The sequence below is a fragment of the Ursus arctos genome, unplaced genomic scaffold (genome assembly GCF_023065955.2).
Source record: "Ursus arctos isolate Adak ecotype North America unplaced genomic scaffold, UrsArc2.0 scaffold_6, whole genome shotgun sequence".
Classification (NCBI taxonomy): domain Eukaryota; kingdom Metazoa; phylum Chordata; class Mammalia; order Carnivora; family Ursidae; genus Ursus; species Ursus arctos.
The window spans coordinates 29477283-29501400 of record NW_026623078.1 but is presented as its reverse complement, the minus strand read 5'-3'; the positions used below and the strand labels follow the sequence as shown (position 1 = coordinate 29501400).

Below are 24118 nucleotides of genomic sequence, written 5' to 3'. Positions count from 1 at the left end.
GAGCTAACTTCATTCGGTCAAGAAAGGTTTCATAAAGAAGATCTTGTTGACCAACCACGATGATTTTGGTGCAGGGCAGACATTTTAGGTGGAGGAAAAAGCACGATGTCAGATGTGGCAGGAAAGAGGAAAAGCTCAGGGAGAACTGAGAAGATGGGATGACAGGATTTTCGTCAGTCTGAGCTCTGAGCCTGGCTTTATCGCTTCCTATGTGACCTTGGGCACGTTTTTAACCTCTCATTGTCTCAGTTTACAAATCTGTAAAACAAAGACAATGGTCATAGCTGTTTCCTGGTTGTTGTGAAGATTACATGACACACAAATATTGCCAAATAAATGAAAGGCACTCGCATTATTAAGAGGCTGAAATGAACAGGACTCCAGTCTGGAAAGACAAAGGCCAAGAACAGGTATGTGGGAAATCTGTGAAGACATTCACCATATAGGCAGCCCAAGTAGGGATTTCTTTATAAGGCGGAGATTTATAAGACCAAGCATGAAGGTTTGAGAGCCAGGGGAGGAAGCACTTTTTTGCTTAGTAAAGACTATGCATCTGGGACCCATACTTGGTGAATAGGAAGCCTCTCTTAGCTAGATTAGGTCTGGCTTGGCTTCGTCTGACCTTTGTCAGTGATCTCGGGAGCTGCCATTGGTCTCAGTTATTATAGGTAGCTCTGAAAAATACCCTGACAGTGACTATTTAATTTAAAAATGTAGCATCCAGTAAACGTTTCAAAGGACAATGATTAAGCAGCTTGAGATCCCACAGCCCAGTGAACCTGAGATCATGAAGAAATTAGTTTGCTTCTAACTGACAGCAGGACTTGTAAACGAGAGTCTTCTGTTCTTTCTCCTTCCATTTTCCTCTCTTTACTCTTGTAAGTGTCTCTTCTTCTGGGTTACTTTCCTGACCCTTTCTCCTCGTATGCCTCCTATACCTTTCATTGTATTTCGTTCCTGTTCTTTCAGCTTCTATCTTTCCTCTCAAATCTCTATTAAGTAAAGTTGCAGTATAATGTATTTCAGAGTGTGCTGCAGATACTGACTAAAGATTTATGGTTCCTTAACTTAAAGTACGGTATTTTACTGTTAGTATTTTATATATTTTTCTTGGACAAAACTAAGGTAAGTACTTTTTACTTGAGTATACTTCAGAATTTCCTTGCAAATCGTGGATCAATGAATCACCGTAGAAAAAAGGTTCTCTTCATCCTATTCTAAGAGATTGTGGAAGCTAAAGTTAGAAAGCTTCCCTGAAGGTTTAGATAAATCCGTGGATAATGGATTCAGAGGATTTACTAAGGGCAAGCTGGGAAAGCTCATCTTGAATCTTCACCCACAGAGGCCAATGGCAGGGTGACACTGACAAAATTCTGCCACTACAATATTCCTTAGGAAGCATTGGTCAGGTGCCATCCATTCTTATGCTCTTACCATGAGTAACCAGGTCCCTCTGCTTTCTAGAAGGTCATGCTGTGATATAACAGGTATATTATATCCAGTGGGCATTTTAAGTGCTGGCATTGCTGCCCTCATTCTTGTTCTGACAATCCATATTCTAGATTTTCCATATCTTATCTGTTCACCTGCCCGTTTTGGATGCATCTTCCTGATGCTTATCACTTCAAAGAGCAAGGAGAGAAGTAGAAATACAAATGACACCATTCCATTATCTTCCAACCCTTTTGGACAAAGAACAGAAGTGGGTGGTCCAAGGTGGGCCTTCAGTTTTCCTTGACTCCATAATCACAGCTAAACTGTAGGTCATTTAACTTGGGTAGCTAATTTTGGGAAATAATGAAACACTGTATAGTACTAATGCAGTCTACAGTCAACCGCAACTTAACACATACAGCTACATTTTATACCTGGAAATTCAGCCCAGGCACAATATGATCTGATGTACATTTTTTCCCCACCCCCCAAAGATTCATTTATTGAATTGGAGAGAGAGGGAGTGGGGCAAAGGGAGGGGGAGAAAGAGTCCCAAGCAAACTCTGCGCAGAGCATGGAGCCTGATGTGGGGCTCAATGTCATGACCCTGAAATCATGACCTGAGCCAGAACCAAGAGTCAGATGCTTAACGACCGCGCCACCCAGGAGTACATTTTTGGAGTACATTTTTGAAGGAAAAGAATAACTACAGGAAAAAACCAAACACTCAAGCTCTTAGCAACCCTATATTTGTGTTATAGAAACCATAGGTACTGAAGTGCATTATTTTCTGTCTCAAGTTCAAATTTAATCTGTCAAAATCCACTTGCTTTCAGTTTAGAGAAATGGCTTATTTTAAATATCTGTGAAGCTTGGAGTTCTCCCAGAAAGACAGTGCTGTAGACAAATTATTCAATATATACCAAAGATGATGTGTAGGACAATAAGCCAAATGGGAGTTTATTGTTTTATTGTAGAGTTTTAAAACAAAATAAATATAATAAATGTGATATTTTGCACTAAACTACAGGAAATACTTCTAAACATGGATATTTTTGAGTACAGCAAATCCTACCGCATTTAGGCATTGCCTCTTTGATCCTAACTATGCACAAGTTAGATTTTTAATTCCCATCACCTCTACCAACTGTCTCTCTCAGCTCTAGCAAGCGGACTTTGGCTTGCACATGGCAAATGAAGCGGACATGGAGGAACTGCAAACAATTATCTGGGTGAGATTGGCTAGCTCCCCTGGAGATTTGCATTAGATCATCTCCACAGTCCCTTTCACCTCTCGCATGTGATGATTCTCTTTCTAAACCACCACATTTTGCTAATTCCAGTCATGTCTGCAAACCAAACCGAGGACAAGTCACAACGGATCCTGTCGTGTGGCTGAATGGCCAAAACACTTTTGTTGCTGAGGAAATGAAAAGTCAAATGAGAAGACTTTGAAAGCTATTGCACTGTTATGTTCCAAGCATTTAGTTACTGGGAATAGACTGTCTTTCTGGATAAAACTTTCCTTTAAATCACCTGGGTCATGATTTTAATTCTTCACATAAACACAGAAATTCACAGGATCACATGGAGTTAAGAGGGGGACTCCTCGCACTTGCAGTAATAGGTACCAAAGGTCGGTTGCCTAGATATCTGTTTGTGAGAGGAAGTAAGGCGGTTGGAGACTTGCCTCAATTGTACCAATTTGTTGATGTTATAGCCTCTGAAGGGGTATAATGGTATTAATGGGGGTTCTGTGGTGGAAAGAACACAGGACAGGGAATGAAAACATATGCTTCTACCTCTGCGGGCTACTTAGACAAGCCAGTTCCCTCTCTGAGCTTCGGTTCCCTTATTGGCAAAATGAGGTGCCCCACATTTGCCTCGCATGCCTCACAGGGTTGTTAAGGATCAAACTAGATCGTTCACATGAAGCATCCCATAAAATGTAAAGGGGGATAGAAATGCTGGAGATGTGTCTGGACAAAGCCTTCGGCCAGCATCAAGAGGAAATAAAAAATACTTAGACTGTTTATCCCCCATTTAGATACAATTTCATATCTGCTTTAAAGTCACTGACATTCCACACTCCACGAAAACACATGGAAACTTCTGTGCCTTGCACCGAGGGTCATTGCAGGTATATTCTCTCTCCCCTCTCTTCCCTAACCTCTCCTTCCTACCTTCACAAATGTATGCTGAAAGGTGAAAGTTACAAGCTCTTAACTACATAGCATTCCTGCTTTCTCTTCCTATCGGGATATAACACATTAAACAAACAAGCAAAAAAAACCTGGTCAGCAATAGAAAACAGCATGGAGAACGTGATGATGAGAATTTTCAGGAGAGAACCAGCTTATTTAAATTGACAGCAAGGAAAAGCCCTGTGACAAACATTATTAGGAGCACAAAGAATTTTCCACTTTCACAAAAAGGACAAAGCATGAGCATATAAGCCAAACTTTAAACCAGTTGTCGAGGGAAGAGGCTAGAAGTTCGCTGGAATATCATGACTTTCATCCACTGATCTGCTCTTTCTAGCTATTTCTCAGGATGCTATCAACCACAGCAAACCAGAAAGGAAATCCTTCGCTCTTTGATCTAAGTTTGCTGGTCTAGCTTTCATATTCCTAGAACACATGGTCCTCTCCTCTATGCTGGAGTCCCTTAGTTGACTACTAGTTCTTTCTCCTTCAAAATGTTCCCTTGGCCCTCCCAGGACAAGTACCTTAAGTACAAGTACCTTAAGTACCCTCAGCTGATTCGCACACAATGAAGCATGAAGCCCTTCCGTGCTAACACCACATGACACATTGCAAAGAAGGAACATTGCCAAAAGGTTCGGGCGTTTGTCAATTATTTTGGCCCCGTGGTAACAGGGACCCAGGAATTCAATCTTCCCCCACCCGCATTTGGACACTGTAGAATGAGGCGTTTGAAAACACTTAGTCTTCCATGCCCAAGCTGAGGTCAGCTGTCCACCTGCAGAATGCCTTTCATCTGGGGTAAGGTGTGAGAAACCATCTAGTTCCACATACTATCCAATTCTTCTTTCAGTTTTTTATTCTCACATACAAAACCACTTCTTTGAGAGAAGAGTTTTCGGTTATCTTACGATTAAAGATACTGATTTGATAGTTTCTTGGTATCTCCTGGTACAAGCTTTGTTTCACTACCCATGATGTATTTCTGTATTTTAAAAGGTTAGATGTTAGGAAGCAAGTTATTAGGTAAAAGGCTAGTGAGGGAAACTTTAATTATTCTTCACAGTAACTCTTCAAAGAAAGGAACAACAGTGAGATGGGGATACCTTTCATCTCACACACACTCCAGTGATTGGGTAACCTCTTTTTAGGTCATTTGTTCTTACAAGTCTTCAGGAGTCAGAGAGTGAAGATGGAGACTGGCCAAGCCTGGCAGAAGACGCACGTCACTGCCCCTACTAGCCCCTCAAGGGTAGTGAGCACAGCTCTCCTGTTTTGTACACTGCGGAGCCTCCCGGCCTTCCCCAAGAAAGCACAACAGAAATGTGTAGACTCTTCTATTTAGTCTGGGAATGACAGATTTGCGGGGGGGAGACAAGAAGAAAACAGGTGGAGTTTATCCTTTGAACAGAATTTCATTTAACTTATATCTAGGCTGTAAAAAGTAAATCCTAGAACACTCTGTATGTTTCACTATGGATCTATATCTGTCTATATCTACAGTTTCACTCTCTCTGTCTGTAGAGAGAAACATACATACCTATCTATCATCTATCTATCTATCATCTATCTATCTGATCTACGCATATATGAGATATATATGCTTCCTGGGCATGTCATCCGCCTTCATCCCATCAGGCACTACCACGCCCCACTATCCTCCATCTGCCCGAATCCTGCCACTTCTCTGGGAAGCCCTCCCTGGCACTCCAGACTACAGTGGCCTCTCTCTTCTGAATGCTTTGTAGCATTTATTTTCTGGGTTTATCAATACACAGAAGGTGTAATGGACACTTCTTGCAGTTACTTGACCTCACACAGTCTCCTTGGCAGCCTTGCTTGTACTCAGAAAGCTGCCTACCCACAGGATTGGCAGATTTAAGAAATAGAAAGCAAGATGCTGTTATATTTGAATCAAACGTTTGTACGGGAATACCTGCACTAAAAAAATATATTGTTTATATGAAATTCACTAGGCCTTCCATATTTGACCTGGCAACCTTACTTCCTTGGTAAGTTAATCCATTGCTCTAGCTGGCCCGATCAGATATTCTTGCTCCTGGAAACCTGAAGTTTGAACCGAGAGATTAGGAGTTGCTGGCGTGGCGTCACATAAAGGGCAGTGCTCCAGAAGGAGGAGTGACTCACTCAAATTGTGAGGGGCTCTGCGTCTGCCTCAGAACACTGCTTGCCAGTAAGCTGCCCCCTTCCAGCTTAGGCCGGCCAGGGTTTTGATCAGGTTTGGTTACACCCATAAAACCGTACAAACTTCTTAATCATTTGACAATTTCACAGGCGATAATTTTGTTTCTCAAGCAAGGTTTTAGAATTTTGGAAGGCACCAAATACCTATTTTGCATAGAATTTCTTATAATGCCTGACACAGAGCACACAGAAGAATCAGACAGGTTCTTAGCCACATTCTACCACTTCCATGGGGCCCAAAGTCAACCTAAAAGCTTTAACCAGCAAGAGAATTTTTTTAACAATAGAAATTCATATTACAAATTGACCATTTTATGATAATGGACCAGCTTTACAAGTTCAGCAACATAACCCTTTCCTAGGTTTAAGCTATCCTTTTTATTAATCCTTTCTTTTTTCATTATGCTGAGTAGACTGCTGTTTTCCTTTTTAACCTTATTCCTTAAGAAGCCTGCTTGAGACTATGTATATTAGCTTTGGACTTCACCTTCACAGAAGGATACAGTTTCTTAAAGAAAAGTACTGTATTTATTCTGTGTCACTTTTTTGTTGTTGTAGTTGAGTCAGATGTGGAATTTGCAGGTAATTCAACCAGTCAATGAAGTGATAGTTCCATGCATAGATCAGGGTAGATTCATGCAATAAAATGTGAAGCCACTGAGAAGAATTAATCATGTAGGTTATCCATGAAAAAACATATACAAGAAAGACAAATGTCGGGGCGCCTGCGTAGCGCAGTGGTTAAGCATCTGCTTTCGGCTCAGGGCGTGATCCCGGCGTTATGGGATCGAGTCCCACATCAGGCTCCTCCGCTATGAGCCTGCTTCTTCCTCTCCCACTCCCCCTGCTTGTGTTCCCTCTCTTGCTGGCTGTCTCTCTCTGCCAAATAAATAAATAAAATCTTAAAAAAAAAAAAAAAAAGAAAAGAAAGACAAATGTCGTCCGGCCTCACTTGTATGTGGAATCTAAAGCAAAAGCGAAACCAATAAAACCCTCACAGACACAGAGAACAGACTGGTAGTTGTGAGAGGAGAAGAAATGGGTGAAGGTTGTCAAAAGGTACAGACGCCCAGTTAGAAAATAAGTCGTGCAAATGTAATGGACAGCAGGGTGACTATAGCCCATGACACTGTGTGGCACACTTGTTATATGGCATAGTTGCTAAGGGAGGAAATCGTGCAAGTCCTCATCACAAGAAAAATGTATTTTTGTAACGACGTGTGGTGACAGATGTTAAGCAGACTTACCGTGGTGATCATTTCACAGCATATACAAATATCGAATCATTATGTTTTACACCTGAAACTAATAGACTGCTAAACATCAATTATACCTCAATTTAAAAAAATACACACATATACATACACACAAACACGCACATATACATACATAGAAACACATGCACACACATCACTATTTCATGCAATCAAAAGTCAAGCATCACAGAAAAGAAGTAAAAACATCATAAAAGGGCAAACTTAAGAATGCTATACATTCCATTTAAAATGTTTATTTACAAATGTAATTTGTTAAAACACCATATCCATATAAATAAATACACATCTTAGAGATGTGTAGACAAGAAAAAAATAAATGGAAATAAGCCTCCCTCCAGTTTTTCCTTCTTATCAACTTGCTAGTTCTTTGAAAAAATAATTCATGAAAACCTGAGGGAGAAAAAACAGATTGAACACTTAGAGTGTTTTGGACACTAGAGTATTTACAGTTGTATCCAGATTCTATATCATTCTTCCTTTTCCTGTTGGAAAAATTATTTTTTTTTTTGCCCTAAGGACAATTTTTTAAAAGATTTTATTTATTTATTCTAGAGAGAGAGAAAGAGCACATAAGTGAGCAGACGGGGAGGGAGATGGAGGGGGGAAGAATCTGAAGCAGATTCCATGCTCAGTACTGAGCCGGATGCAGGGCTCGATCTCACGACATCGAGATCATGACCTGAGCCAAAACCAAGAGTCAGATGCTTAACTGACTGTGCAACCCAGTTCTAAGGACAATTCTAATTATAAATCTTCTCTTTGAGAGGGAGATCTTAAAGGACGAGTAGAAGTTGCCACGCAGGAAAGGGGATAAGGGTATTACAGGCCAGGAGGACTAGGTGGGCAAATGTTTTGAAGCCCAAAACATATGGCTTGCTCAGAAAATTTCAAGTGATTTTGTATGGCTGGGGACATCTATAAGGAGGCATGGCTTGGAGGAGTCCATGGCGATTTCAGGACTGCTGTGTGTAAGGGTGTAGGCTTGTGCACTTGTCAGCTGCAGAGGGTACCAATAAAGAGATCATGTGAATGATGGCTCCATCATTTGTGCAGTGTGCTACTTGCACAACCTTCCCATAATGCTGATTTCAGGGAACTGAGTGGTATAGTGTGATTGGATGCAGGTGGAGGCATACAGATGAGCAGGGGTGGGTGCTTCTCGGAAGTTATGGAATGGACAAATTCTGAAGGGCACTCGATGCGCTGATGAAGAGTTTGGTGGGCCTCCCCCAAAGGCCAGTTTTCCTCCAAGTGCGGTCCCAGACCAGTAGCATCAGCATTTTGTGATGACTTGTTAGAATTGCAAATTCTCAGGCCCCACTCCATACCTACTGAATCAGAAACTCTGGGGAAAGGTCCAAAAATCTGTGTTTTAGCAAGTCCTCCAGGTGCTTCTGAAGCTTACTAAAGCTTGAGGACATTGGAGTAAGGAGTAAAAACAAAACCAACCAACCAACCAACAAAAATTTAAGCAGGGGAACAGAATGCTCAGATTTGCACTTTAGAGAGATCACTAATTACAGTGTGTGGGGCTGATTGGGGTAGGAGAGCAACCGAAGATCGGGTAGGAGAAGGAAGGGAAGAATGAAGGGGGGGTAAACAGAAGGGGGAATGAACCACGAGAGACTATGGACTCTGGGAAACAAACTGAGGGCTTCAGAGGGGAGGGGGGTGGGAGAATGGGATAGGCTGGTGATGGGTAGTAAGGAGGGCACGTATTGCATGGTGTACTGGGTGTTGTACGCAAGTAATGAATCATGGAACTTTACATCAAAAACCGGGGATGTACTGTACGGTGACTAACATATCATAATACAAAATTATTATTAAAAAAAAACAAGGAGAGCAACTGAAGACAAGAGAAGTTTCTATTGCAGTAGCAATCTGGAAAGGGGTTCAAGAAGGAAGTACGTCACCAAATTATTTATGAGGTAGAATCTCAACCTCACTTCTCTGAAGATGGTGAGTCTAGGAGCCCCCCATGTTTATGACTAAGCTTACCAGGAGCAGAGCAGCCCTGACACGTCTCCGTGTATCTCACGTGGGTGGAAAACTCAGAGTGATCCGTGCCTTAAATCACCCCTTCCTTTGAAAAGAGTATTTCTTCATATCAAAAAAAATTCCAATAAGCACTTCAGGGTTTGGAATAGAAATAGAAAAATTTCTCTCAGAGTTAAACAACAGTTTATTGGTACATGAAAACATTATGAGACACTATTATTTGCCAGAGCTATTTTCTTTTATAAAATTTTACCTTAAGTGTACATTCTGAAATCACACCAGGCAAAGACTTAGTGGGGGCACCCATTTAGACTAGCTGTTCCCTGAAAGTATGCTCATTTGTCGAACTATTTCTCACCCACTCTGACTTCCCATTTCTGCAAGGAAGTCTTTTAAATTTCCAGATTTAAAGTGCCACTGAAACCTGGCTTTGTTCCTTGGACACCTCATTGGCCTCATCAGCTCATCAATCACCAGGAATAGAGAAATGCAAAGATTTATTTCTATCCTTGTCCCCATACCTAAAGACTGTGTCCCAGCAGTTTCAGAAAAAAAAAACAAAAACAAAAACAAAAAAACCCACAAAAAACCAAAACCCAAAAAACAAAAACAAACAACAACAACAAAACCAAACCCAAAATCCATAATGCAATTATTATTTTTCCTTTTAATGCATCTCTGCAGTAAACCTCTTCCGAAAAGTACTTTCAGGGTCCGCATCATCAAGACCACATCACAGAATGCCAGAAAACAGAAGACACGTGAAGGCCACGCTGAAATGGAGCAGCTCTGCCGAAGGAACTGTTAGAGGAGAGCCCGTCCAGCCAAGCCTGCCGAATCCTTGCATGGTTCGCTTTACATCTGCTCCTGGGGGCAGGCTGCTGTGGGGTCCCAGGGCCAGCCCTGATGCTTCCCTTGCACAGTGACACGTGTTCTTCATGGCAGGAAGCTGAGCCTCACAAACGAGGGCCTTTATTTGAATCCAGTTTGGCTGGTTTTGACAGCAGCGATCGTGGAATGCTGTGGATGGGCTCAAGCAACATCTGTACTTCCTAGGAACTGCGGAGGTGTTTACTGGGGAGAAGGTCCTGCTGTTACAGCCGTCTGATGTGGTCATTCCCTACCATCACACCGACACATTCTGGTCTCTGTATAGAGTCGCTCCTCGGTCCTAGCAGGAGGGCTACATAAGGCCTTGTCAAAATGTGATCCTTGAACCAGCAGGATCACCTGGGAGCTGACTGGAAATGCAGAATCTCAGGTCCTATCCTGGGCCTGCTTGAATCAGAATCTGTTTCTGCAAGATTCCCAAGGGATTCATATGCACATTTAAATTTGACGGGCTCTGAGCGAAGGCACAAAGTCATGCCATTAAAATAATCAGTTTCAGCGGCTCTTCTACAGATTTTTCAAGTGGATCTCAGCTCTGGAAATGGGAGTGGGTTGTTAGACCCTGTGGGGCTGTTCAACAGTGTTCAGAGGTTCTGGGGTGGGTGGGCGTATTTACTAGAAAAAAGCCTCACAGGTGATGCTAACGTGGTCTCCAATTCCTCACTGACCTCCTGTCCTGCAGTTGACAGCCATTGCTTTAAACACTTCGACCTAACACTCTTCAGCTTGACTGTAGAAAGAATTTTGGGTTAGGAGTCAGAGGACTTGACCTTCTCCCTGGGTCTGCATTACTAAATCAACCACATGACACCGAGTCAAGACAGGAGCCACTGGTTCTCCTTATATAGTCTGGGGCTACTTGTGACAATTTCCTCTACATTACTGGGTTGCAGTGATCATGACATTATATGGTGCATGTGAGAGTGTTCTGGGGGTTATACAACTCCACAGAAATGCCAATATTTTTACCCTAACAAATACATTTTTTTCCTATGGACTCCAGGGCTTGAGGCAGAATTATTAACTAGTCTATATTGTTAAAGGTAGAAGAATTGTATTCTTACAACTTCCTATTTGAAGTTAGCACACTCTTCCCCCTAACGTTGCCACAGCTCATTTCTGTGGGTGTTGCTGACTGATTTCAGAAAGTCGGGCAGAGCGAAACGTCTGATCCTTTTGGGAAGTGCATACTGGATTGAAGAGTGCACTCCTAAATTCACGTACACCCAGAACCTCAGAATGTGACCTTATTTGCAGATGTAATTATTTAAGATGGAGTCATATTCAATTAGAGTGAGCCCTAAATCCAATGACTGCTGTCCTTCTGAAGAGGCCAGGAGAGATACAGAAAGACACACAAAGGGAAGATGGCTATGTGGCAGTGGAGGCAGGAGTAGGAGTGGTCCGGGTATAAGCCAAGGAAGGAATCCCAGGAATCCCGAGCAACCAGCGGAAGCTAGGACAACGCAGGTAAGGATTCCTCTGTAGAGCTTCCAGAGGCAGCAGGGCCCTGCGGACACCTGGATTGCAGACTTCTAGCCTCCAGAGCTGTGAGAGAATACATTTCTGTTGTTTTGAGCCACGCACTTTGTGATATTTTGTTGCAGAAGCTCTGGGAAACCAATATAGTCCGGTCATACTCTTCAGTGAGGGTCCAGGCTTTAGTGTGAGAGCTGAGAACACGTAAAGCCGTTCCATTTATTTCCTTCAAAAGTGGATTTAATGTTATTTGCAAAGGGGAGGAAAATCAAAGAGGTTTGGAACCTTTGTCAGCAGGAAAAACAGTTTAATTGGGAGAAACTAAGTTGTATTTACTGTTGGAAGTAAATAGCTAGGATTTGTTAAGTAGGTAATTAACACCTGCATTCTAAATAGCAGCCGGAACAAGTTAGAACGTGTAGGTCAGAGGCCGTGGAAGTCGCTTACGCCAGCAGGCTGCGGGAGAAAGATAAGTAAGGAAATACTACAAAATAACTGATTGAAGTGGTAAGGCAGGCAACAAGAAATTTCTCTGATCTCAGTAAATTTAAGTCCAATGATAAAACACTTTCTGTCGTGCTGGTTTAGAAGTTAGAAGTGTTGGGGAATTCTCATGCTGTTGTCTAGCTAAACCAATTTTTACAGAAAAAGCACCAGTAAGTGGACTGTGGATCCCTGTTTCCCTGTAAGCAGGTCCTTCCGAAACAGCTACCTGCGTACAGCGCCTTTTAAAAATCACTTACGTATGTATGTATTTAAAGTAAACTCCACCCCTAATGTGGGTAATGTGGGGCTCGAACTCATGACCCCGGTATCAAGAGCCGCATGCTCTACTGACGGAGCCTGCGATGTGCCCAGGGACAGGTCTTGTGAATAGCATTTTTCAAACCGTGAGTAGCAACCTCCTTGTGGATCATAAATCAGTTCTGAGGGTCATAACCGGCATTTAAAAAAAAGATTTATTTATTTGAGAGAGAGCGAGAGAGAGAAAGCACTAGCAGGAAGGACAGAGGGGGAGGGAGAGAGAGTTAGAAGCAGACTCTGCACTGAGGGAGATGCGGGGCTCGATCCCACACCCTGAGATCACGACCTGAGCCAAAACCAAGAGTCCGCCGCTCCACCGACTGTGCCCCCGACTGTACCCATAAACAGCATCAGAGAATATCAGGGAGGGTGAGTAATGTTTGGCGAGTGTTTGTTGAACCATAATTTCTACCCCTAAATTATGGTAACAATAATAGTTATTAAATTATACTTATTATTTTATTTTGAGGATCTATATAAAGGTAACATGATCCTAATGTTTCCCAAGCTGAGTTTTAAATAATTCCTATCAATGGGAGACAAGGAAGGTTACCCCCCCAAAAGGACAAACTCTTAGTCTTTCAATATCTCTCTGACTTAGAACTTAGGCAACTTCTCTTCCTATATATAGCTTCTGTGGCATATTCATATTGACCCTTTCTTAGTTCTGACATTTAGAATTCTGACCTTTTATTTACTACTTTTTGTGCTTCTTTTGTTATTTGGGTTTTAAATGGACCCAAGGAGTTTCCTTCATGATATTTTCTAGGATAAAGCTGGAGTGATAAATTTTCATTAATAACTAGCAAATCTCTTTTGCAAATCTTTGTTATAAAATTCATAAGGTTTTATATCTTTGTTGTAAGGAAGCATCATATATTAACTCATGCCTGGTCATTACTGCCATTTTAGGACTTTTTATTAACCTCTGAATTAAATAATTCAAAACTGAATAGAAGCTGACATTATTGATATAGACCATTGATTGATATTGGTTTCTAAATATCATGTGCGTTTTTCAGTTAAATGATTTGTCTCAAAATAAGATAAAAGACCCGATTTTTGATTAGGTAAATGTTTATCCTGTAAGAGTTATATATGACTTAAATAGTTAACATTAAAATAATTGACTCCATCATTTTAAACTATAATCTTAGCTTATAGGTCATGTTTTGGATTCAAATCTCAGTCTATTGCTCATACAATGATGAGGCCCCTACTCTTCAGGTAATAGAGCTGGTAAGATCAAGATTAGAGCTTAAATGCATATAGCATCTAGTAGGTGCTTATTTAACAGTGGCTGATGTTATTTACATACTCAACAAATAGTTTCACAGATGAAGACTTATGTCTACAATGATTCCTGGTTAGCAATGCAAAATTCAATCACCCAGATGTTTAGTCTACATATAAAAATATATTGATTATATGATGACAAGTGTTCAGATTGGTTTCATTTACAGCCTAAACATCCTCATGTCTGAAATTTCTTACTTTTTAGGTAGAAGTTTGTTAGCTGTTGACTTATACACAGTCACCCTGTCAAAGCCTCTGGCCATGCCTCCTTTCTTACAGTTTGTAAAATATTCACCAGCTGCAAAGAGAGGTGGAGGGTCAGGTCTGAAGGCTACCACACATCCCTTTCCTTCTCATGGCAGGAAGGAATGTCTGCTCAGAGGCCTATGTTCTGTGTGGTATACAACTATTTGGAATCAGGCTCAGTTTAAATGCTATGTCTTCTAAAATAATCTTTCTTAATCTCCATATTGAGAATCACTTCCTTCTTTGGTTTTCAAAATGGGTTTCTGGAGACTTGGGGTTCCATGGATATGCCTAGGGGGCCACTGTGGAGAGAAGAAGTAGTGGGCAGGGCAATGGGAACCCCATCCTGGCTGCAAACCAGGTGGTGCTGTCCTTCTTTGTGGTGCTGAAGACACATAACTATGTGAAGAGGTGGACAGTCTTCACAGAAGCACTTTCATTTCATGGTATAACATATGTACACATATAAACCCATGCCTGTCTGGACATGAACAGCTGTCTCTCTCCTTTGGAGATGATAATACTGATAAATATTGCCTCCTGTGTTTGAGGACATGCTGGAAAAGACCTGTGTCTTTTCCACACTGTTTACTCACAAATAAATGGCTGTTTTATTTGTGGCCACAGCTGTTGTTTACAGAGTTGGTTATTGAGCACAGCTTTGTCTTTTAGACTTCTAGGTCTTCTAAGTGCCAGGCCAGCTTTATATATGCCAAAAAGCTACAATCTGACCTCCCCAAACAGGCAGAGGGCATGACTAAACACATTGTATTAAGACAACACATAAAACTGCAATCCAGTGAGGCCCGGCTGTCACCAGCCAGCTGTGCCACATTCAATGGCCTCTAGCAGGCTGAGAGGTTTGGGCTCCAGGAGCGATAGAATCATTGGTTTTTTCATGGTATCAGAGTACTATTTGATGGTTTTGGATCATTTAGATAAACATAATAAAATACACAAAATTCATTTGGTCACATTATTTACAAATTGGTTTGAAATTCCTTAAAAAGCATTTTCTAGGATTTTGTCCAGGCCTGAGGACTCAACCCAAAGCAAGCCCACTGAATATGTGCGTTATCTCATCAAATTTTTATTTATGCAAATGCAAATCCAACAAATACCATCTGTGGCCCTTAGAGTCTCTAAATCTTATTTCCTAAGACATTAAGCTGAGTAAAACAAATTCTAAGCTTTCTATATAAATAAAAGAGCTAACATAATAATAATAATAATAATAATAATAATAATAAACCTCACAGTGTCATTCCCACAGCCCCATCCTCTCGTCGCATAAATAGTAGGTTTTTGCTTCTGAAAATCTAAGCAGATAAGAGAACAAAGCGCAGGCAAATGATGGCTTAGCACTGCTGCAAAAGACACAACTTTTATGCTGCTTGATCTTTTTGCTTTAAAGTTCTCATCCTAATGATATGGTTGGGAGATTGTCAGGTACCACATATTTGGCAGAAAAACAAAGAACACCAACATTCACAATAGAAATGGGCTGAAAAGAACTAATTTGCTCTCTGCAAAACCATGACTAGGTAGGTTGAAAATGAACATAATTGCCCCATTGCACATTGGCATTCCAGGTTAGTCTGGGAGATGTTGTGGGGCAAGAATTTATATTTCCGGGTTCCCTTCAGCCTGCTTCCCCTTCTCTCCTTTGTGCCTTTCACACTCCTGGCTTCCCCTCCCCTGCCCTGGAGGGCCAAGGCCTCAGCCTCTGGGGGGCTGCTCAGGGCTCCCCATCACAGCACTTGCTGCTGCTGGCCTGTCCTTCTGCTGTCCCCATTCTCTACAGAAATAACTGTCTGGCAGCCTTTGCTTCCGGCTCACGTTGCACCAAATCAGTGGCACTACGAGAGCCAGATTGTATCTTGACCCAAATGAATACATCCTCATCTGCAGAATTTCAGGCCATGGAGATAGCTTCGATTTGTAGCAACTTTTAAGTTATACCATGAACATTCATCTATTATGCCTAATTAGAAGGCCGATATTATTGGAGAAATGCATTTTGGTACCAGGAATCATCATTCTTTTAAAAAATTGACCACTTACATAAATGGTATGTAATATTTTTTTCCTCTCCTAATCTCAACCCCATTGGCAGAATAAAAATTCTGCTTGAACTGAACCTAAATACTTGGTTTTATTCATGTGGCGTAGCTTGGCAATTAAGGACATTCTAGATAGAGTTGACCTATTGATTAGGTCTCAGGTTTTTAACTTTGGAATGCATCCTTTGTTTTTAATAAAATGACCATATACTCACTTAAGGATAGTATAAATAAATTCCCTCTTGTTTACATTGTCTGTTTTTTGCCTTTCTTTTTTAGGTGAACATTATAACAAGGATGATATCTCACATATTAATGACTGATTTTAGCCAACTGATTATAGTATGTACTCTCTTCCACTGAAAGTGTATTTGGTGCTAAATTCAACCTTTTGATTCTTGGCTTCTCTTAGCCATAGATGGGTTTATTTCATTTTATTCACATTCTAAACAGTTAAATGATTTCTCAACTTCAGTAATCATCAAGGAAGTCTCACAAGGAAATTTTTCCTTCTTAGTTTAATGATTTCTCTTCATGTACAGCAACTTCCTTTATAAAGGACAATCTTTCTTTTCTTTTTTTTTTTTTTAAAGATTTTATTTATTTATTTGACAGAGAGAGACAGCAAGAGAGGGAACACAAGCAAGGGGAGTGTGAGAGGGAGAAGCAGGCTTCCCGCCGAGCAGGGAGCCCGATGCAGGGCTCGATCCCAGGACCCTGGGATCATGATTTGAGCTGAAGGCAGACACTTAACAGCTGAGCCACCCAGGCGCCCTGTGGACAATCTTTCATATTGAACTAATCTTCTACAAAAGCACGTGGGAGTGAAAGTGACTTCAAATTAACCCCTAATATAAACAGATTAATAGAATTTCTTTGCACAAGGTTTTGGCGGGGCGGGGGTGGAGGTGGGGTGAGGTTCACAACATTTCATGGATTCTCTCCACAGATCTGATTTAGAAATAGTTTCCTGAGACCAGTCTACATTTCCAACTTCCTAGGTGATACTTCCGCCTCCATATTCATTGGTCCCTCTAGCCTTACACATAGTTGAAAGAGGAAGCTCACGATGTCACCTTCCACTCCACCTTCCTGCAGCAAATCCCTCTTGATTCTTCCATCAGTATAGCCTTTATTTCATTTTTCTAACCTGGGAGTTAAAGTACCCCCACCCCAGTTCTAATACTGTACATCTGTAGCCATGTTTACGTACAACTCTTCTTCCTCAAGCTCCACACCCAAGTCCCTAAGTTCTATTCATTCATCCTCTAAGATCTATTTTCCAATCCATCTCTTCTTTCCCCTTCTCAGCCCCTTAACTTTTCATTCCTAAACAACATTAACCTTCCAATTATTTCAACTACCTCCTGTATTGCCCATTTTCTGTCTGGGGACGAAATGGATGCAGGGCAAGAGGGGATTCCAACAGTGGAGGATGCTTTCCTTGCCTTTACCTGTTTCACTTCCCTATGGTCTTAGAAATGAGTCATTTGTCTCATCTCTCCCCCTAGATTACAGCCTGATTGAGATCTGCTTTCTTTAGAGCTCTAAACATAATGCTCATACTTTGGTGCTTAATAGTAAAATTTAATTGGTAATTTATTCTAGTCAATAGTATCATGAATTTATTTTTAATATTTAGTAGTACATCTCAATAACTGGCGATGTTCTCAATGCCAATACGCACGTTTCTCATTAACTTGTTTTCAATTCTCTCATCTCCCCCTAGATGAAACTATCCAGTTTGGATCACTGGGTGCCTTAATCACTTTTGTATCATTCAATTGCACTTTCAGGTAGACAAGTTCTTCTACTTTAACTCCAAATTCCACATTGAAACTAAATGCAAAGTAAACTATTGCATCCCAACAACCCGACTGAGAACTGTTTCTCCTAAAGCCATCAAGACTTTTCAGTTATACATGGCTATTGCTAGGAAGTTTAGAAAGTTTAAACAGAATCCAAAATGTTTTAACTAATGGAACCAAAGCAAAAGAGGAGCGATATTCCCATCTCCCTGCAAAGTTTTCTCCTCTCCTAAACTTCATTTTCCTCCATCCATTTATTCTTTCTGAACTCCTTCTCTTAAACAACACTTAGAAAAGTATACTTTTCAAAATACAATCCCAACTCCAACCAGCTGAAATGGTATAGGAGAGAATGCAAATGATTACCCATTCATGAAATTTTTTAGGGAATCAAAAATTCAGGGCAATCAAAATAACTGAGTCCCCCAGAAGAGAAGAATGTCTGAGCTTATCAGACCAGGTCAGATTTCTGGGAGCTACAGACTGGATGAGGAGCTCCTGTCTGGGGCCACGCTGGGATGTCAAGCACAATGAGCATCTTGGCTCCTGGTCTGAGATGGGAATGCCTTGTGGGATGGGCTGCTCTCTTACCTATCCTTGGAATGCAAGTGTTCAAACAGGGTCTGTTGAGTTGAAATGAGAGTAACAAAAGGCCCCAGGGACCTTGCACCCAGAGTGGTGTTTGCCTTCCCCAAACACAGCTGACTGATGCAGGATCCTAAAAAGTAGCTTGGTATTCCTATAAGGGACAGTAGAGATGCTGTGCTTGAGTCGTTACAGAAATAGTTGGATACATCTGATTTTTTTCCTTTCAGAATGTAATGTCCAGAAGGGAAGATTCTGTCCGTATCCAATACATTTCAAATAATATTGAGAATTGCTGTTACTCTTAAAGGATAGAAATCTATGAAGTAACGCTCGTTCTCACCAGTAGGTGTCTCTGTTCCATCGTGTTCTCCAGCAAACTCCCTTAGATTTCCCTTGGAAATATAGATGTTACATAAAAAGTATCTTTTCTTTAGAAATGGTGTACTTTAAAGAGAAAATATAAAACGACTTGTCTTTTTATTTATATTCAGTGTAATTCTGAATTTGGCCCTGCTTTTCAGCACTGGTTGCTGATAATGCTGGAGAGCATTTTCAAGATAAACCCCCCTTTTCACTCTTTGGGACTTAGATTAGTTTTGTTGCTAGGCTTCATCTCACTTCAATCAGTGGTGCATTTCTGAACAAAATAGCAAAAATGAAGTTTCCAGGTATGTGAGGCTGCTCAAAAGGTCAGACTCTCCTAATCATTTATTCCCTTGCCCATAAAACCAAACCCTTGAGTGTCCCCTGGAGGTGCCTCAGGTATTAATTATTAATTACTAAGAGAAGGGCTAGGCAGGGCTAGCCTCTGACTCCAGACTACCTGGGTCCAAATCCTGGCTCTGCTTCTTGTTACTGGACTGACCCTCTTCTAGCTCCTATTCCTTCTGTGCTTCTGTTTTCCAATACTGAAATAATGGTAGTACTAAATACTACATGATAAAGAATAAAGAATACAAGATAGAGAATAAATAAAGAATAAATACATCTAAAGTGGATAGAACACTGTGGCATGTGATTAGTGATATAAGTACCTCTTATGTATTGAATAGATATCTTGTAGACTATATATCACATATATGAAGCATATGTAGGGCATATGTGCACCTTCCTTGTGATTTGTCTCTCACAAACTATGGAGTTAGGATAATGAAACTAAATATTGTGGAGATGTACCTTGAAGTTAGTTATTTCGACCACTCCATGTATTTTCATGAGGAAAGAGCCACTAGGAAGCCACTAGCCTCCCATCCGTCACAATCAGGAAGCTCCTTTCCACGTGGAGTTGAGTTTCATGCTTTTGTTACGAACACGACTTGAAAAATGGAGAAGTGAGTGATATAAATAGGGACTAAATCAATGGGAACATGACCCACCGTGAAGACGCACAGAAGTTTTGATGCAGCTATCCTGATTTTCCAAGCACGCTTTGATGAGGACGTCAGCCACACGGAGGGAAATGGTTAACAGTGACAACCAAAGACCTACACACATCACCTCATGCCAGTGTCTCAAACACACTTTAAGTAGGTACTATTTCCATCCTCACTATACAGAGGGGAAGAGGAAAGACACAATGGCTAAAGGCCATGCACAGTGCTAAATAGTTGATACACGTTAATTCATGTTGTCCTCACCACCACACTGTCAGCTGATACAACTGTTATCCTGATTTGAGCAACTGGGAAACTGAGGCACAGAGAGACTCAGTAAGGTGCCCACAGCTGATATGTGGCAGAACCAAGATTTGAACCCAGCCAGTCTGGCTCCAGAGATGGCTTTGCTAAAAAAGAGATCAGTGTGGCAGTTTTCAAACCTGAGGTGGTCCAGCAAGAATCACCTCCAGTAATTTGTCCCATTGAGCTGACGCTTGAAACTGAAGACTGCTGTGACCGCCTGGAACACCCTGGCTAAGTGGGCGCTGCTGGCTAATGAGAAGGGCTCTGCTCTAGTGTGACCAGCGATGCCCCAGGACACGTGTCTAAAAATGAATCGCGTGGTTTCTCAGTCCCCTTGTCTGTTAAACGCTATTTCCAGGTGTGAGCCTGTGGATGTGTGTATGTATGACTGTGTGCACCTGTGTTTGAGTGAGTGTATGTGCCTGTGTGTGTTTGTGTGTTTGTAGGGAATTAAGCTGCTTTGGTTTGAGGGTAAAGGCCATGATACAGACCATGGACAATGTCCACACAAGGACAAGTAAATCCTGAGTGCAAATCCCCCATCTGTGTGTTCTTTTTGTTAGTGTCGCTGGGAAGGCAAGGCTGGTTTTGAATCCACAAGAGTCACTGAGAAGACCCTGAAATAGGGCCTCGGGATGGAGACGGTTGTCAGAATTTCTGCTCAATAGAGACCTTATAATGCTCTAAATGGGAAAATGAATTCTCCAAGTGAAAATGCACGCAATGCAGAAAACGGCTACTGATTCTATGTAGAGTTAATTCCTTTTCAAAGAAGCCTTGAGAACAGAATAAACACATTATGCTCGGATGGTGTATTCCAGAAGTCTCCTCTATAGGAAATGACTTTAGAATGATTATTTTCCCTTTCCTTCGCCAGTACCTGAGAATGCACGATAAAAAGCTAGAACAGGGCATCCACGTCCGGTCCCTGAGGATCTTTTTGTTACACGCTGAACCAGAGCCCGAGGCAAAATCAAATTTCTATAGTCAGAAAACATTTTTGACTTCCTCTTATGCCCCTGCCCTGAGCAGTTCTTTTTTTAATAAAAAGTGTTCGCATACTAAATAGTGATCCGTATCCAGCAACTTCTCTCAACCTGGCGTCATCTTGGTTTTTGGTCCCTGCCTCTCTACTGAAACTGTTGTCTCAGGAATCACTGATCCTACTTGTCCCAGAATTCACTGTCACTTTACAGCCCTTACCTTTCTTGACCCATCGGTAGGATTTTACTCTAGTGATCATTTCCTCTTCTTGAAACCTTGTCTTCACCCTGGCTTCCATGATGCTATGACACTCTCTTCATTCTCCTCTTATCTCCCTGGCTACTTCTCAATCTCTGCTGTCTTTGTTCTTTATGGAGCCCTCCAGTGTTGGTGTTCTTTTCTCTCCCTTCCCCTCCTCTTCCCTCCTCTCAACATCTCTTCCAGTGGTTCCGAATATCATCTGTACACTGGTAGGTCTCGAATCTACATGTCCGGGGTAGATGATGCTACTATTGCCACCACCACTGAAGATTTATCGAGGCCAAGTGCTTTACGAGCATTATTTCATCTGCTTCTCTCAGTTTTCTATGAAGTACGTTATATTATTACCCCAGCTTCTGATGAAGAAATAGGTTTAAGAACATAGAGTCCGAACTCACACAGCTAATAAGTGACTTGAACCCACGTCTCCCCTGACCCGTACTGCTATGGACTCTGCTGCCAACAGAGCCACAATGATGATGCAATCTCTGCCCTTAGTTCCAGGTGCGTTGACTCAACTGACAACTACTTCCCCTGGGATGTCCAGTGGGTCCTTTTTTACCCAAAACACACCTCCAACTGAATTCACCTCTCCCCTGTCACCTAAAGCTATTCCTCTTCTGTGCGCCATGGCACAGAGGAAGGCCCCACCTTCTAGAAGTGATGCCAGCATCCTCAACACCTCTTTTTCTCCCTTCTTGCCCCATCAGTCCCCAAAGCCTCACAATCAGCCTCTTAGGCACCTCTCGTATCTATCCATAGCTCTTTACCCATTTTTCCACCCCCTGAGTGTGGGCCACTGTCATTTCTTGCCCAGATTAATGCCTCAAGCTTGGAACTGTCTTTCCTCCCCAGGTCCTGCTCCTCCAGACTGTATTATCCACACTGCAACCAATCAGCTTTCTGAAATGCAGAGCCCATCCTCCCGTTGCCCTCACTGAAAAGCTCAATTCCTGACATGGATTATAAGGCACTGTGTGATTCTGTCCTTGCCTCACTCTCCAGGGTTTCCTAACCACCTGTCCCTTTTGCCGCCCACCCTGACCTTCCACACCCCACACTCTAGAATTCCCCTCATTCCCTCCCTATGCCATGTTCTCTCTTGCCTATGAGTCTATGCGCAAGCTGGTCCCTTTACCTGGAACATTCTTCTTCTACCTCTCACTGAGTAACTCCTCTCTGCACTTGGTTTGTAGCTTAGACCACATGTTCTCTGGGACTGCGTGTCCCCTGGGACCCGGGTGCAGGGTGCTCACAGCACTTGGCACCTTTCCTATCGGAATACTTACCACACTGAGCTGCACGTGCTCATTTGCTGTTTTGCTCATTAGTCCCTAAGCTTTGCAAGGACAGTGGCCATAACCATGTCCATCTTTCTATCCTTCTATCCCCATTTCCTGGTATATGACCAATGGCTTAATAAATATTGGTTGACTCACTGTCTGGCTAAACCTGGAGTTTCAACCTTCCTCAAACTGTCTGAGAAATGGCCAGGAAGACACATAGCAAATTGTCATTCTGCTGATATGGCCACACATGCCAAGCCCAAGTCTGGCTCAGCCCCTGGTTCAAGGACATTTTTTGCTGTGTGGATCCCCTGGGTCAGGAGGTTTTGCAAGCCAGGTCCTCCTCTATAGCAGGGGCATCATCCTTGGGAGGGTATCCCTTACAAAGCACACTCATCTTCTAAGAAATTGTCGGGATGTCTGAGATACCGTGACTCAGCCTCTCTGTCCCTGCTGTTCTGCAGCTGTTGCCTTTGTATAAACCTCATCATCCATGACCTGAACCACTGCAGCACCTCCCTGCTCGCCCTGCCTCCTGCCTCCCCCTTTCCCTGGCTGCTCTCCACCCTGCTACCTTGGGGAACTTCCTGAAATACTAACCTATCATTGCTGTTTCAACATCTTTGTTGGCTTCTCATTGCCTGTAAGATAAAGTTGAAGCACCTTAGCAAGGCTGTTGGTAAGTTTACCCCAGCCCACTTTTTCCATGCCCTGCTATACTTATTTCTCTATAATATGCCATGAGCTCTTGGAGCGAAGAAAGTATGCTTCATTCATCAATCCATCCATTCATCACCCACCAATCAATTCACCAAGTAATGGAGCACCTCTGTGTGCCAGGCACTGGAATAAACCGGTGAGAAAAATCAGATATGATTCCTGTTCTTAAGTCGTTGAGGCAGGCATTAGTAAAATACTCAATAAATGAGTTTATTTACAAACAAACACGTTCTAGGAAGGAAAGGCTGAGGGTCTATACAACAAAGAAGACTGACCTAGACTGGGGGTCAGGGATGCTTTTCTGAGGAAGCGATGGTTCATCTGAAGGATAAAGAGGAGTTAAGTTGATGTAGAATGGGGAGAAAAGTTCTATTCCTTCACTTTGCAAAATTTTCCCTCAGTGCATTGCACAGAAGGGGAGCTCAGTAAATACCTGCTGCATGAATCAGGAGTGGTGGGGAAAAAAAACCACGACACTTCAGGAAAAGTCAAGTTAGACCTTTTCTTGGAGGAAGACTTCAAACCAAGCTATGTTGGGAGTTTCTAGAATGTGCCCGAGGAGAGATGAACACAGTCTCTGTTCAAGTGGAGGATGACAGTTTCTGCAGACAAGCGTATAAGTACCAGCGTCTTAGGAGGCTGGGAAAACATTGTTTCTCTACCTCATCTCGAGTGGAAAGGAAAAAAATGAATTGGAAGTTAAATGTAAGAACTGATTCATTCGGGATGTAAACCTTATCACATAACATTCAGGGATACCAGAACTAAACGTGAAACTTTGTCCATTGGGTTCACAGACAGTAGGGAGGCCACCCGATCCCTGAATCTAAATTACTAACTACAGTGAGTAGCAGGCAGACAGAGTTATTGAGGCTTTCAGGCCCCCCTTTGG

The 24118-nt window shown here is 42.0% G+C and overlaps 1 protein-coding gene across 1 annotated transcript in view; it reads right to left on the bottom strand.

Annotated features, from left to right (window-relative positions):
• KCNB2 (potassium voltage-gated channel subfamily B member 2) overlaps nucleotides 1–24118 on the bottom strand; it is a 381493-nt gene that overhangs the window by 3027 nt on the left and 354348 nt on the right. The gene's annotated exons all lie outside the window — the stretch shown is intronic.